The sequence below is a fragment of the Ranitomeya imitator genome, chromosome 1 (assembly GCF_032444005.1).
Source record: "Ranitomeya imitator isolate aRanImi1 chromosome 1, aRanImi1.pri, whole genome shotgun sequence".
NCBI classification, from domain to species: domain Eukaryota; kingdom Metazoa; phylum Chordata; class Amphibia; order Anura; family Dendrobatidae; genus Ranitomeya; species Ranitomeya imitator.
The window spans coordinates 132,948,785-132,964,356 of NC_091282.1; positions in this window are offsets into that span (position 1 = coordinate 132,948,785).

A 15,572-nucleotide genomic window follows, 5' to 3' on the forward strand; every position below is an offset into this window, starting at 1 on the left:
CTGTAATTAAATATGTTATAGAGAAAATCTCAGTACCTTATAATGGAACTAATCTTGTAATTTACAAATATATTACAAAAATATTTTCTGCAATGTATTGACTTGTTAAGTAATATATGCATCTTAAAATTAGTCATGTGAACAAAACTTTATTTAAAGAGATTTTTCCACTAAATTCATAAATTACTCTGCAGCTAGGTGAGAAATGTATTCAGTATGAACCTATTTATTAGATATGAGCAAATGTATTTGAGTGGAATTAAATTCTACTCGATTTCATAAACATCCACATTTGCCATAATGCACATTTTCTGTATTTCCATTCCACGTGGATACAGAAAAATGGCATCCAGTGGCCATAAAAGGCCATCAAGAGTTTAACAAAAAATGCTTATACCTACCGTAATACTTGCGTCTTTGCCCCCTTCACTCCTCACCACCACCCCTAGTTTGGTCATTGTTGCATCTTCTGATCACAGCCGTGAGTGCTGAATCCCCAGGGCTCTCCATGCTAGGCTTCGATAAGGCTGGGACAGTTCTGCTCACACACGCGTAAGGTCACACCGCACGCCATGACATCATGACCTTCCACAAGCTTGTACAAAACTGTCCCAGGCCTCATCAAAAGCCAGAAGTCCCAACCTAGGATGAGAGGGTATTCAACGATCGTGGTGATGTTCAGAAGATGCACTGAGGACCAGACGGGGATGCTGAATACCAAAGGAACCCGAGAGGTGAATGGTAAGGTTAATATAAGTATTTTTTTATTTTTTACATCTGACATTTATTATGTACTGAAGAAATCTCTAAACATAATAATGGACTTTAAATTTGCTGAGAAAAACTTCCATTCAAAAAGAATTTCTTGGGAAAATCAGCACGAAAAGATGAATTTCTAATTAATACCTGATCCTCTCTTCTGTACTATTTATAAATAATCTATTTGACCCCATAAATTAAGAACTTCAACGTCTTCACCAGTATCAGGTTCAAGATCACGTATACAAAAAGTCATCAATATCAGCTGGGTGATCAGGCATCGATCAGCTGTTGTTAGTTTTGGCAGAGGCAAGATATAAACTTTGAATGGAGCTGCAGGGTTCGGTTCTGTTACCGAGCACGTCACAGCAGATCTTAGGCCAGTCTCACATGTCCAGATAATTCCGGTACCGGAAAAATCGGTACCGGAATTATCTGTGTCCGTGTGTCCGTGTGCTTACATTGAACATCAGTGTGGCACACGTGCGGCAGCTGTGTGCCGCCCGTGTGCCGACTGAGGACCACACGGACCGTGCAGGAGACAGCGCTAGAGTTAAGCGCTGTCCCCTGCGTGCGGTGCTGAAGCCGGTATTCATCCCTTCTTCCCAGCAGCGTTCGCCAGAAAGAAGGAATGAATAATCTTTTTTTTAAATTTATTTTTGTTTTTAAAATAAAGTTGCCGGTAATCTGCCCCCTCGCACCCCCTGTGCGCCCCCCCCGCTGGCATTAAAATACTTACCCAGCTCCCTTGGCGCTTACATTCTCTCAGCGTCGCTGCTCTTCCTGTATGAGCGGTCACGTGGTGCCGCTTATTACAGTAATGAATATGCGGCTCCACCCCTATTCATCACTGTAATCTGCAGTACCACGTGACCGCTCATACAAGACAAGCAGCGACGCTGAGAGGATGTAAGCGCCGAGGGAGCTGGGTAAGTATTTTAATGCCAGCGGGGGGGGGGGGGGGTGCACAGGCGGTGGGAAAGGGGCAGATTACCGGCAACTTTATTTTAAAAACAAAAATAAATTAAAAAAAAGATTATTCATTCCTTCTTTCCAGCAAACGCTGCTGGAGAGAAGAAATGAATGGGGCTTCAGCACCACACGCAGGGGGGACAGCGCTTACAGTAGCGCTGTCTCCTGCATGGCACACGGACTGCACACGGACAACATCCGTGTGCGGTACATGTTTTACACGGACCCATTGACTTTAATGGGTCCGTGTGATCCGTGCACTCCCACGAACACTGACATGTCTCCGTGTTTTCCAAACGGACACACGGTCCGTGAAAACACGCTGACATGTGCAGAGACACATTGATTTTAATGTGTCTACATGAGTCAGTGTCTCCGGTACGTGAGGAAACTGTCACCTCACGTACCGGAGCCACTGACGTGTGAAACCGGCCTTAGAGAGATTCAGCCTCCCGTGAGCACAGTATTGTAGCAAGGAAAGGGATGGGTTTAGGATTGGCCATATATTTAGAAAACTTCTATTATTGTGGCTCGAAAAAGTAAGGTGGTCACTTCTGTTATATTGGAAAATTGAAAATATGTATTAAACTCTACACTTGCAGGAGGCCATTTTTAACACACCCTTTCACTACAAATGCCTTTTCAAACTTATATTATTATTTTGCTCTCCCAAAAAAATATTTGCAGAAAATGGAAGAAAACAGATGGTACTTGTAATTAGACAAATTCCATTAAAATCAATGGGAAGTTACCAGTAACTATCGCCATATCTTATCAGCTCATAGAAATTTTATGAACCATACACCGCTAACTCCGTCTCTGCAATCCGACCTGAGTAAAGACAAAAAGACGCAGCTCAAAATGTTTTTCGTCTTCACTCAAGTAATTGGTCTCAGCACCCGGATCCCACTATGACATATCACGCAGTTTATGAAGTTATAATGAAACTTTGATTACTTGATCAATGTTTTGATGGTATAGGAGAAAAACAAGTTTCATATCGTTCGTGTCGGTCTGTGTTGCTCGGGTTCCTCAGAACTTCTTTTCAAGTGTTTCTGGCTGTTGTTTAGGCACGCATCAACATTTTTCTTAAAATCTGTCACTCATTTCTCTTCGTCCTCAGCATCTCATTACGCAATCAGAAGTCAATGTTCTGTATTATCTGTTGTCACATGTCAGGACGCGTCGCTCTTGCTGTATCGTGCATAATGCATAAAGCCAAGCACCGCGCCCATCTGTAATAAAGGGAGAAAAAAGATGTGCTTGAGTGAGGGCATCCCATTTATTTAACCCTTCCTCTGTGCAATAAAGGTGATCATAAACGCAAAAGGGAACATGTTACAAGATGTACTGAATTTGTTCTGTTGTTATATTTGATGGATGCAGGAAAGTGGGCAGTAATTACTTTAATAACGAATGACTCAAAATCATCCGCTACTTATATTCAGTTTCAAAACATGAAAAGGCTTATCTCATTCGTATTTTACATTTAGTCATCCTATTTTTTTTTTCAAAAACTATTATTTTTTTAGATTCATTGCCTGTATTTCTATTACAGTATCTTTAGTGAAATGCTTCTTGGTATATAGAGCAGATTCACACTGGTTTATTGTAGCTATAGCAAATAAGCAGGGGAACAGCAGGGGATTTCAGCTGATTTTTTCTGTGAGGTAAAACATTTCCATGCAAGTTCTTAAAGCACCACTCCAGTAGGTGATTTATTCAGCACTAGAGAGGCATCTACTATATAATTGTCTAAGGGTCACTTCCGTCTTTCTGTCCTTCTGTCTGTCTATCACGGATATTCATTGGTCACGGCCTCTGTCTGTCATGGAATCCAAGTCGCTGATTGGTCGCGGCAAAACAGCCACGACCAATCAGCGACGGGCACAGTCCGGAAGAAAATGGCTGCTTCTTCCTCCCCACAGTCACAGCCTGGCGCCCGTATACTCCCCTCAAGTCACCGCTCACATAGGGTTAATGCCTGCGGTAACGGACCGCATTATGCCACGGGTAACTCAATCCATTACCGCCGCTATTAACCCTGTGTAACCAAGTTTTTACTATTGATGCTGCCTATGCAGCGTCAATAGTAAAAACATCTAATTTTAAAAATAATTAAAAAAATAAAAAATCATTATATACTCACCTTCCACCACCTTTCCCGCTCCTCATGACGCTCCGGTAACCGCTCCATGCAACCGGCAGGTTCCGGTGGCAATGATGGTATGCGACAAGGACCTGCCACGATGTCACGGTCATGTGACCGCGATGTCATCACAGGTCCTGCGCGCCTGCGCGAGAAGGACCTGCCATGACGTCACGGTCATGTGACCGCGACGTCATCACACCCTGGGACCGGAAGCTGCCGCGCGGTGACAGAACTACAAGGGGCCCTCTCGATCGGAAGGTGAGTATGTTTATTTTTTATTTTTTAACCTGTGAGATACGTGGCTGGGCAATAAACTATGTGGCTGGGCAATATACTGCATGGCTGGGCAATATACTATGTGACTGAGCAATATACTACGTGGTTCTGTGCTGTATACTACATATCTGGGCAATATACTACATGGCTCTGTGCTGTATACTACATCGCTGTGCAATATACTACGTGGCTACGTAATATACTACGTGGCTGGGCAATATACTACGTCACTGGGCAATATACTACGTGGCTGGGCAATATACTATGTGGCTGGGCAATATACTACGTGGCTGAGCAATATACTACGTCGTTCTGTGCTGTATACTACGTAACTGGGCAATATACTACGTGGCTCTGTGCTGTATACTACATTGCTGTGCAATATACTATGTGGCTACGTAATATACTACATGGCTGGGCAATATACTACGTCACTGGGCAATTTACTACGTGGCTGGCCAATATACTACTTCACTGGGCAATATACTACGTAACTGGGTAATATACTACGTAACTGGGCAATACACTACGTGGCTGGGCAATATACTACGTGGCTGGGCAATATACTACGTGGCTGGGCAATATACTACGTGACTGGGCAATATACTTTGTGGGCTGTGCAATATACTATGTAGCTGGGCAATATACTATGTGGCTGGGCAATATACTAGGTGGCTGGGCAATATACTATGTGGCTGGGCAATAAAATATGTGGCTGGGCAATATATTACGTGGCTGGACAATATACTACATGGACATACATATTCTAGAATACCCGATGCGTTAGAATCGGGCCACCATCTAGTTTTAAATATAAGCCCCCTCCCCCACTCATATACTCACCCTCCGGCATCTTCGCAGTTTCTTCAGTCCTGCTCTGGTCCCCCTGCGCCATCTTGTGAGTGCATCTTCTGACTGGCCAAAAGTCAGAAGCTACGTCACAAGAGGGCAAAGCAAGTCTATGAGAGCCAGAACAAGGCTCTCATAGACTTGTACTGTAAAGTGACCTCTGCTCCATGAAACACTGAAGCTGCCGACAGGTCATTTTTCGCCGGAGGCCGATGGGAGCTGGGACGAAAATGGATGAAAACGCCAGAAGCTGAGTATTAGTCAGAGGGCTTACATTTAAAGCACTACTCCAGCGGTGCAATAGAAAAAACCCTAGAGTAGTGCTTTATACATGTTTTACCTTACAGAAATTGTCACCTGTATCCTATGCTGTAATGTTTGTGTACTCTCTTCTTCCTCCTCTGATCAGGAGCTGTGGTACGATCAGAACATGTTCCTGCACGGTCAGACACAGCCTTTACACAGGACATAGGAGGGGTACATTTATAAGATTATTTATAAGAACATTTTTTTAACTCAACCAAATGTAGAACATATTATTATTCCAATATCAGCAGATTATAATGTACTTTGTTAATAAGAAAAACCCCTTTAAGGTATAGTTTATAATGGTGAGTACTCAGGAAAAATTTTGTTCCAAATAGTGGTGTAATTTTTTCCTATTTCTCCTTGGAAAAATACAACATTTGGGGCTAAACCAACATATTAGTGGAAAATATTTTTAATTTTCACCTCCAAGTGATATAAAATTCTGTAACTCTGCTCTGGGTCCAATTTTCTTACTGCACCTCATTCCTTGAGGGGTGAAGCCTCTGTGGAAAGTTTTGTGACACTTCAATGTTAGGCTACTTTCACACATCAGTTTTATGCCGTTAGGCAGGATCCAGCGAATTTTTGAAAAAACGGATGTGTTCTAATTTGGGAAAAACTGATGCGAGGGATCCGTTTTTTTGCTGGATCCGTTTTTACATTTTTTTTTTATTTCACCCCGGGATACAAGAAAGAGAGAGAGAGACACTCCAGAACGGAAAATGTGCATGATTTGAATGGAGAAATGCATGAAGAACCGGATTCGGAGGCAGGTTTCATCATTTCACATCTCAGTTTCATACGTTTTTCGCCGGATCAGTAGCTGGGCGTTTTTTCGCCGGACAGAAAAAAACGTTCCTATGAACGTTTTCTCCGGCTGACGGAAATTTTTTTTAGACGGATCCGGCAAAAAACGGATGAAACGTGTGGCCATCAGGCGCAATCCAGGGCTAATACAACTCTATCAGAAAAAAACGGATCCGGCGGAATAAATAACGGATCCATTTTTTTCAAAATTCACCAGATTGTGCCTGACAGCAAAAACCTGATGTGTGAAAGTAGCCTTAGACTATTCCAGCCAAAAGTGTGTATCAAAAGTTAAGTAGCATTTTTTCCCTTTCAAGCCCTGTCATGTGTCAAGCTCCTCGCTTCTGCTCGGCCTACAACCTGCAACAGCGACCCCATTCCTTCACATCTCCTGCAGTCTCTCTCACCAGTCATCACCACTCACCTGACTAAAATATTTAACCTCTATCTTTCTTCAGGTATCTTTCTCTCCTCATTTAAACATGCAATCATAACCTCTTTACTTAAAAAGCCATCCCTGGACCAGAACTGCACTGCTAACTACAGACCTGTCTCTAACCTTTCCTTCAACTCTAAACTCTTGGAACGCTTGTGGATCACCAGCTCCTCCTCCTCCTCACTGTGCTCCGCTCTATAGGCCTCAAGGACTCAGCCCTCTCCTGGTTCTCCTACCTCTCTGACCGCTCCTTCACTGTATCTTTTGCTGGCTCCTCTTACTCTCCTCGTCCCCTTACTATCGGAGTTCTGCAGGGCTCAGTCCTAGGCCCCCTACTCTTCTCTCTATACACTGCCCCTATTGGACAAACAATCAGCAGATTTGGGTTCTGGTATCATCTCTATGCTGACGACACCCAATTATACACTTCTTCCCCTGACATCACCCCTACTCTAATTCAAAATACCAAGGATTGTCTGTCTGCTGTCTCTAACATCATGTCCTCCCTCTATCTGAAACTAAATCTCTCCAAAATGGAACTTCTTGTGTTTCTCCCTTCTACTAAACTCACTCTACCCAATATCGAAATTACCCTGAAGGGTTCAACCATAACTCCCAAGCAGCATGCCCGCTGTCTTGGGGTCATATTCGACACCGAACTTTCCTTTACTCCCTATATCTGATCACTCACTCGCTCTTGTCACCTGCATCTTAAAAACATCTCCAGAATCCGACCTTTTCTCACCTTTGAAACTGCTAAGAGTCTTACTGTCGCTCTTATTCATTCTCGTCTGTACTACTGCAACTCTCTTCTGATCGGTCTCCCGCTTGCCAAACTTTCTCTTCTCCAATCCATCTTGAATGCGGCAGCCAGGGTCATATTTCTGTCCAGCCACTTCACCGATGTCTCCATCTTGTGCCAGTCATTACACTGGCTACCCACTCGCCACAGGGTCCAGTATAAACTCATCTCTCTCACCCACAAAGCTCTCCACAGTTCTGCAACGCCTTATATCTCCTCTCTCTTCTCTGTCTATCGCCCTACACATGCCCTCCGTTCTACAAATGACCTAAGACTAACATCCCCGTAATCCGAACCTCACACCTCCGTCTCCAAGACTTCTCTCGTGCTGCACCAGCTCTCTGGAATACACGTCCCGAGACGATCAGACTGATACCTAGCCCCGACCTATTCAAGCGTGCTTTGAAAACCCATCTCTTCAAACAAGCCTACCACATCAACTACTCAGTAAACTAACTTTTCCCTGTTGCCTCCTTCCAAATATTATTCTGAATATGGACCCTACTATTCATCTGTCTCCACACCCTCCATGCACATGATAACTGCACTTGATACTTGACTATTGCACTTAAACACACGGGCTGATGACCGGATCATGCAGCTTTATATGAAAATCCCTATTTATTATAATTGCCAGACCTGAAATAAAAGCACTTTTCACCTATTGTGTCCCCCCATTTCCTTGTAGATTGTAAGCTTGCGAGCAGGGACCTCACCCCTAATGTCACTGTTTAAATTGTCTTAACTTGTATTGAATTTATTGTCTGTACATGCCCCCACTTAATTGTAAAGTGCTGTGAAATATGTTGGCGCTATATAAATAAAAATTATTATTAATTATTATGTGCCAAACCAGAGGTTTTCAAGCAAATATGGGGTATTGGCGTACTCATAAGAAAATGCACAACAAATTGGGCTGTAAATTTTTCCTGTTATCATTTAGAATGAAAATGTTTGAGCTAAAGCAACATCTTAGTGGAAAAATGTAATTTTTTATTTTCACAGTCATGTGTAATAAAAATCTGTGAAGCACTTGTGAGTTCAAGGTGCTCACCACACACCTAGATAATTTCCTTAAAGGATGTAGTTTCCAAAATGGGGTCACTTGTCAGTGTTTTTGCTGTTTTGGAACCTCAGGGGCTCATCAAATGCAACATGACATCCGCAGTCAATTCCATCCAAAATTGAGCTCCAAAAGTCAAATAGTCCTCCTCCAATCCAATCACCGCTATATGCCAAAACTGTAGTTTCCAACCACACATGGGATATCGAACTACTCATCGGTTACACTTGAAAAATGAAAAATGCGGGGCTAAAATATTTTCATGAAAAAATTAAAATGTTAATTTTTGCATCCCAGTGTTATGAACTTTTTTGAAGCTACTGTAAGGCTGGTTTCACACTTGCGTTTCAAAACGCATGCGTTTTTAAAAAAAAACGCATGGTGAAAAAATGCATGTAAACGCGTCCAAACGCTGCGTTTTTTTTGACGCATACGTTTTTGCATGTGGTGAAAAAAACGCGGCGTTTTGACGCGTTTACATGCGTTTTTTCATGTGTTTGCGTTTTTTAAACGCATGCTGAGAAATGTGTGACAGCTGCCAATCATCAAAATAAAGTAAAAAACCCACTATAAACAGAAATAGTTAGGGTTAGGGTTAGGGGTAGGGTTAGGGTTAGGAGTAGGGATCATAACCCTAACCCTAACCCTAAAGGGATCCTAACCCTAACCCTAACCCTACCCCTAACCCTAAGCCTAAAGGGATCCTAACCCTAACCCTAACCCTAAAGGGATTAGGGTTAGGGGTAGGGTTAGGGTTAGGATCCCTTTAGGGTTAGGGGTAGGGTTAGGGTTAGGATCCCTTTAGGGTTAGGGTTAGGGGTAGGGTTAGGGTTAGGGTTAGGGGTAGGGTTAGGAATAGGGTTAGGATCCCTTTAGGGTTAGGGTTAGGGTTAGGATCCCTTTAGGGTTAGGGTTAGGATCCCTTCATCACCTTTATGGTGGGGGGTGGCATATCAGTGTGTTTTCTGTTTTTTGTTTAAAAACGCATGCGTTTTTGACGCAAACAAACGCATGTGCTTAAAAACACATGCGTTTACATAGACATCAATAGGTTTTTTGCCGCAAAAAAACGCATGCTTTTTTTGCGGCAAAAAAAAGCCCCCAAAATAACTACATGTTGAAGTTCTGCAACACAACGCATGCAGAGAAAAAACGCATGCAATGCAAAAATGCGTCAAAACGCATGCAAAAAACACATGCGTTTTTAATGTTAAATATAGGAAAAAAACGCATGCGTTTTTTGCGTTTTTTACCGCAAAAACGCAAAAAAAAAAAAAACGCAAATGTGAAACCAGCCTAAGTCCAAAATAGTCACTACACCCCTATATCATTTTTTTGAGGGGTTTAAATTTTAAAATTGGGTTATTTGTGGGTGATTTCTGCTGTTTTGGCAAATCAGGGGCTCTTCAAATGTGACATAGCATCCACAATCTATTTCAGACAACATTGTGCTTCAAAACTAAAAAAAAATGATTGCCCTCCCGAGCACTGCTGTCTGCACAAACATAATATACACGAAACAGGAGGAAAACAGGGAGTGTTTAAAAATAGTACACAATTTTATTACAAAAATACATTAAACCACATAAAAGGACTAGAAATAGGAAAAACCCAATGTGGCTAAACAAAGAAGTAAGACAGGCAATTAACAGTAAAAAGAAAGCATTTGCACTACTAAAGCAGGATGGCACCATTGAAGCTCTAAAAAACTATAGGGAGAAAAATACTTTATCTAAAAAACTAATTAAAGCTGCCAAAAAGGAAACAGAGAAGCACATTGCTAAGGAGAGTAAAACTAATCCCAAACTGTTCTTCAACTATATCAATAGTAAAAGAATAAAAACTGAAAATGTAGGCCCCTTAAAAAATAGTGAGGAAAGAATGGTTGTAGATGACGAGGAAAAAGCTAACATATTAAACACCTTCTTCTCCACGGTATTCACGGTGGAAAATGAAATGCTAGGTGAAATCCCAAGAAACAATGAAAACCCTATATTAAGGGTCACCAATCTAACCCAAGAAGAGGTGCGAAACCGGCTAAATAAGATTAAAATAGATAAATCTCCGGGTCCGGATGGCATACACCCACGAGTACTAAGAGAACTAAGTAATGTAATAGATAAACCATTATTTCTTATTTTTAGGGACTCTATAGCGACAGGGTCTGTTCCGCAGGATTGGCGCATAGCAAATGTGGTGCCAATATTCAAAAAGGGCTCTAAAAGTGAACCTGGAAATTATAGGCCAGTAAGTCTAACCTCTATTGTTGGTAAAATATTTGAAGGGTTTCTGAGGGATGTTATTCTGGATTATCTCAATGAGAATAACTGTTTAACTCCATATCAGCATGGGTTTATGAGAAATCGCTCCTGTCAAACCAATCTAATCAGTTTTTATGAAGAGGTAAGCTATAGGCTGGACCACGGTGAGTCATTGGACGTGGTATATCTCGATTTTTCCAAAGCGTTTGATACCGTGCCGCACAAGAGGTTGGTACACAAAATGAGAATGCTTGGTCTGGGGGAAATTGTGTGTAAATGGGTTAGTAACTGGCTTAGTGATAGAAAGCAGAGGGTGGTTATAAATGGTATAGTCTCTAACTGGGTCGCTGTGACCAGTGGGGTACCGCAGGGGTCAGTATTGGGACCTGTTCTCTTCAACATATTCATTAATGATCTGGTAGAAGGTTTACACAGTAAAATATCGATATTTGCTGATGATACAAAACTATGTAAAGCAGTTAATACAAGAGAAGATAGTATTCTGCTACAGATGGATCTGGATAAGTTGGAAACTTGGGCTGAAAGGTGGCAGATGAGGTTTAACAATGATAAATGTAAGGTTATACACATGGGAAGAAGGAATCAATGTCACCATTACACACTGAATGGGAAACCACTGGGTAAATCTGACAGGGAGAAGGACTTGGGGATCCTAGTTAATGATAAACTTACCTGGAGCAGCCAGTGCCAGGCAGCAGCTGCCAAGGCAAACAGGATCATGGGGTGCATTAAAAGAGGTCTGGATACACATGATGAGAGCATTATACTGCCTCTGTACAAATCCCTAGTTAGACCGCACATGGAGTACTGTGTCCTGTTTTGGGCACCGGTGCTCAGGAAGGATATAATGGAACTAGAGAGAGTACAAAGGAGGGCAACAAAATTAATAAAGGGGATGGGAGAACTACAATACCCAGATAGATTAGCGAAATTAGGATTATTTAGTCTAGAAAAAAGACGACTGAGGGGCGATCTAATAACCATGTATAAGTATATAAGGGGACAATACAAATATCTCGCTGAGGATCTGTTTATACCAAGGAAGGTGACGGGCACAAGGGGGCATTCTTTGCGTCTGGAGGAGAGAAGGTTTTTCCACCAACATAGAAGAGGATTCTTTACTGTTAGGGCAGTGAGAATCTGGAATTGCTTGCCTGAGGAGGTGGTGATGGCGAACTCAGTCGAGGGGTTCAAGAGAGGCCTGGATGTCTTCCTGGAGCAGAACAATATTGTATCATACAATTATTAGGTTCTGTAGAAGGACGTAGATCTGGGGATTTATTATGATGGAATATAGGCTGAACTGGATGGACAAATGTCTTTTTTCGGCCTTACTAACTATGTTACTATGTTACTATGTATGTTACATACATATAATAAAAACGACAAATGCAGATACCAAAAAGGGAACCTCAAACACACTGGACCGGAATGGTACAAAACAGATAGTAATGTATAGCGATATACTCCACAAGTGGAGGATCAATAACCTCCAAACAAGAGGAAGCCCCCACCACAGACTGTATCAATTGCCCATATAACTCAATAAACAATCCCACCTCAGTAGGTATAGGTATGGGCAGAGAGACAATCAGGGAATGGGGGGGGGTTTGTAATGTGAGAAGAATGGAGAGGCATAAGTGACCAGCTCAGAAGAGCGTTAAGGCAAGCCCCACCAAATAGCACTGCGCACAGCCGGTTCTTACCCCAGGTGCTGAGGAGCCCAAGAATCGGGCAATGCCCCCGACGCGCGTTTCGCTGTGTGTCCGCTCGCTTTTTCAAGGGGGAGTGTCCCTTTGTGACAGGTCAGGACCTTATATCCAATAATTCACCGGTCACATGTCCAACATGTGACCGGAAGAGGATCGGCGGCTGAGAATGAGCGGCGCATGTGCCCGCAGCCAGCCTCCCCGCAACCACCGCCGAGCCACAGACACAAAGCGGCCGGATACAGGAGGCGCAAGGAGGGGAGCCATCGGGCGCATGCGCCCCACAGCCCAGAGAGAGTGAGACGTCCGGAATACTATCCCACCAAAGTGCCCGTAATATTACATAGTAACCAGTCACATTACATAAATATAAGAAGCATGAATGGGACACAAAACAGAATATCGTAGCACCGACACGTCAGTGTAATTGAAAACCTAAACGATCCTCATAAGTGGATAAATGCTGAAGACATAAATGGGACAGGTCCATGATCCGTGGCACATACAGATGGCAGGAAGTGTTATATAATATATGATTCATCCCCAATAAGTTGTAGAGAAATCCACAATCCCAGAGGAGAGCAAAATCTAGTAAGAGAAAAATATAAACACAATAAGAAGATACAACAAACAGACAAAAGGACAACAAAAAGCATAAAATGGAGGGGAAGCAAAGGGAACTCATAATAAACCATAGTGTATAACTACAGGAAAGGGGCGAAATTCAAGGCCTCATTGAGACCATTGGGTCTGACAGTGTCCAAAGTAACTATCCATTTTAGCTCACGCTGGGCAAGGAGGCGTTTAATGTTACCACCCCTTATTCCAGTATGAACCAAATCTATCCCTCTGACCTTAAAACATCTGGGGTCACAATTGTTAACTTCCCTGAAATGCCTAGGGATAGTCTGCAATTCAGATATATCCTCCACTGTCCTGGCCGCGCCAATGCCCCGCACATGTTCCCTCACTCTCACTCTTAATTCCCTGGATGTAAGGCCCACATATATCAGTGGGCAACTGCATGTGGCATAATAGATCACATTCTTGCTACTGCAAGAAATGTAGTCCCTAATCTGATATTCTTTTTTGCCATCCGCAGAGTGAAAGGAGGTACTGCGCAGGACATTGGCGCAGGCAAGACAGTGGCCGCAACTATAGCAACCCATAATGCGTCGTGATGAGCCAAACAAGCTGGTGGTTGGTGCCGAGTAATGACTCTTGACCAAGAGGTCCTTCAAGTTTCTGGCCCTACGTGGGGTCATCTGTGGGCAGTCGGACAGAAAAGGACCCAGGGAGGGCTCTGTGCCTAAAATACGCCAATGTTTGTTTAAAATAGCTCTAATGTTGTCCCACTCATGATTGTATTCTGATATAAAACGTATTGTTCCATTAGCACAACTCTTGTCTCGTTTATTGTACAACAAATGGTTACGTGGTGTAGATTTGGCCCTGTTATACCCATATCGAACACTCTGTCTGCTATATCCCCTCTGTTTGAAACGCTCCCTCAAATCATTAGCCTGTTGCTCAAAGGTATGATCAGTAGAGCAGATCCGCCTCATCCGGAGGAACTGTCCGACCGGGACGGCCCTAATGGTGGCTTGGCTGTGCTCAGATGACGCATGAACCAATGCATTAACTGCTGTTGTTTTACGGAACACATCCGTTTCAATAAATGTATCAGGACCTACCTTTAGACAAATGTCCAAGAAATCGATGGTGTATGGGTCATATTTGTAGGTTAGCCTGATATTAAATGCATTGGAATTGAGCACAGCCATAAAATCCCCGAGCTGCTGCACCGTTCCACGCCAAAAAAGCAAAACGTCATCTATGTAGCGTAACCAGCACAGCACATGGTCGGTGGCCCCTGCCCCCGCGTCACCGAACACCAACCTCTCCCAGAAACCCAGGAAGAGGTTGGCGTATGCGGGCGCACAGGCCGCACCCATGGCTGCGCCACGCTTTTGTTGGTAGAATAGATCTTTAAATGTAAAAAAATTATGCGTCAGAACGAATTGCAGCAGCTCGAGGATAAGCTCACACAAAGGGCCGCCCAGGTCGGAGGTCCCCAGAAAGAAGCGGACCGCTCGCAGGCCATCGGTGTGGTCGATACAGGTATAGAGGGCCTCCACATCAGCTGTCACAAGAAGAGTCCCATCATCCACAGAGACCCCGTCAACCCTAGTTAGGACGTCCGTTGTGTCCTTCACAAAGGATGGTAGTGTTTCAACTACTGTTTTTAGATAATAGTCGATAAATCTACATATTGGGTCACACAGACCTTGCATCCCTGACACAATCGGACGTCCCGGGGGGTTGACGAGGTCTTTGTGGATTTTCGGGAGGAGGTAAAAGGTCGGGACCCTCGGGAACTCAACCGTCAGGCCATCCAACACTTTTTTGTTAATTATACCCTCATCAAAAGCACGATGCAGAATTTTCTGCAGCTGCACCGAGAAGGAGACCACCGGATTATGGGTGAGTTTAGCATAAACTGTTTCATTCCGAAGTTGTTTGAATGCTTCTCTTTCATATTTTTCCACCGGCCAGACCACGATGTTTCCCCCCTTGTCCGCCGCCTTAAAGACAACATCTTTAAGCGATTGTAGCTGGCGAATAGCCTCTCTTTCGCTCCTTGTGAGATTATCACGCTGTCTACGTGTGGAAAGTCTTCTCAAATCCTCTGTTACAAGTTTAGTGAATACTTCCACTGCAGGGCTAAGGGACAAGGGGGAAACCTCGTGGACTTCGGAATAATTGCCGGCGGAAACTCACCTTTAGGTGTATTAGTTTGCTCATCCAATAGTTCCTCCAAAATCCGAAGGGTATCCTCCTCAGTGCAGCCCAGAGTATCAGATCCATTTCCTCCTCCCGAATGTAACTTCTTCAAAATCAACTTCCTCGAAAATAAGTGGAGGTCCTTTAAGGCTGTAAAAAAATTAAAACCATTAGTCGGCGAGAACGAGAGCCCTCTGCTTAATACGTTTAGTTCACTCTCAGAGAGGACATGATTAGACAGGTTAACTACCTGTAGTCCCCCCTGGGTCCGACCATCCGACTGATGTCCCACAGGTCCTTTTTTGCACAAACATAATAATAATAATAATAATAATAATAATTTTTATTTATATAGCGCCAACAAATTCCGCA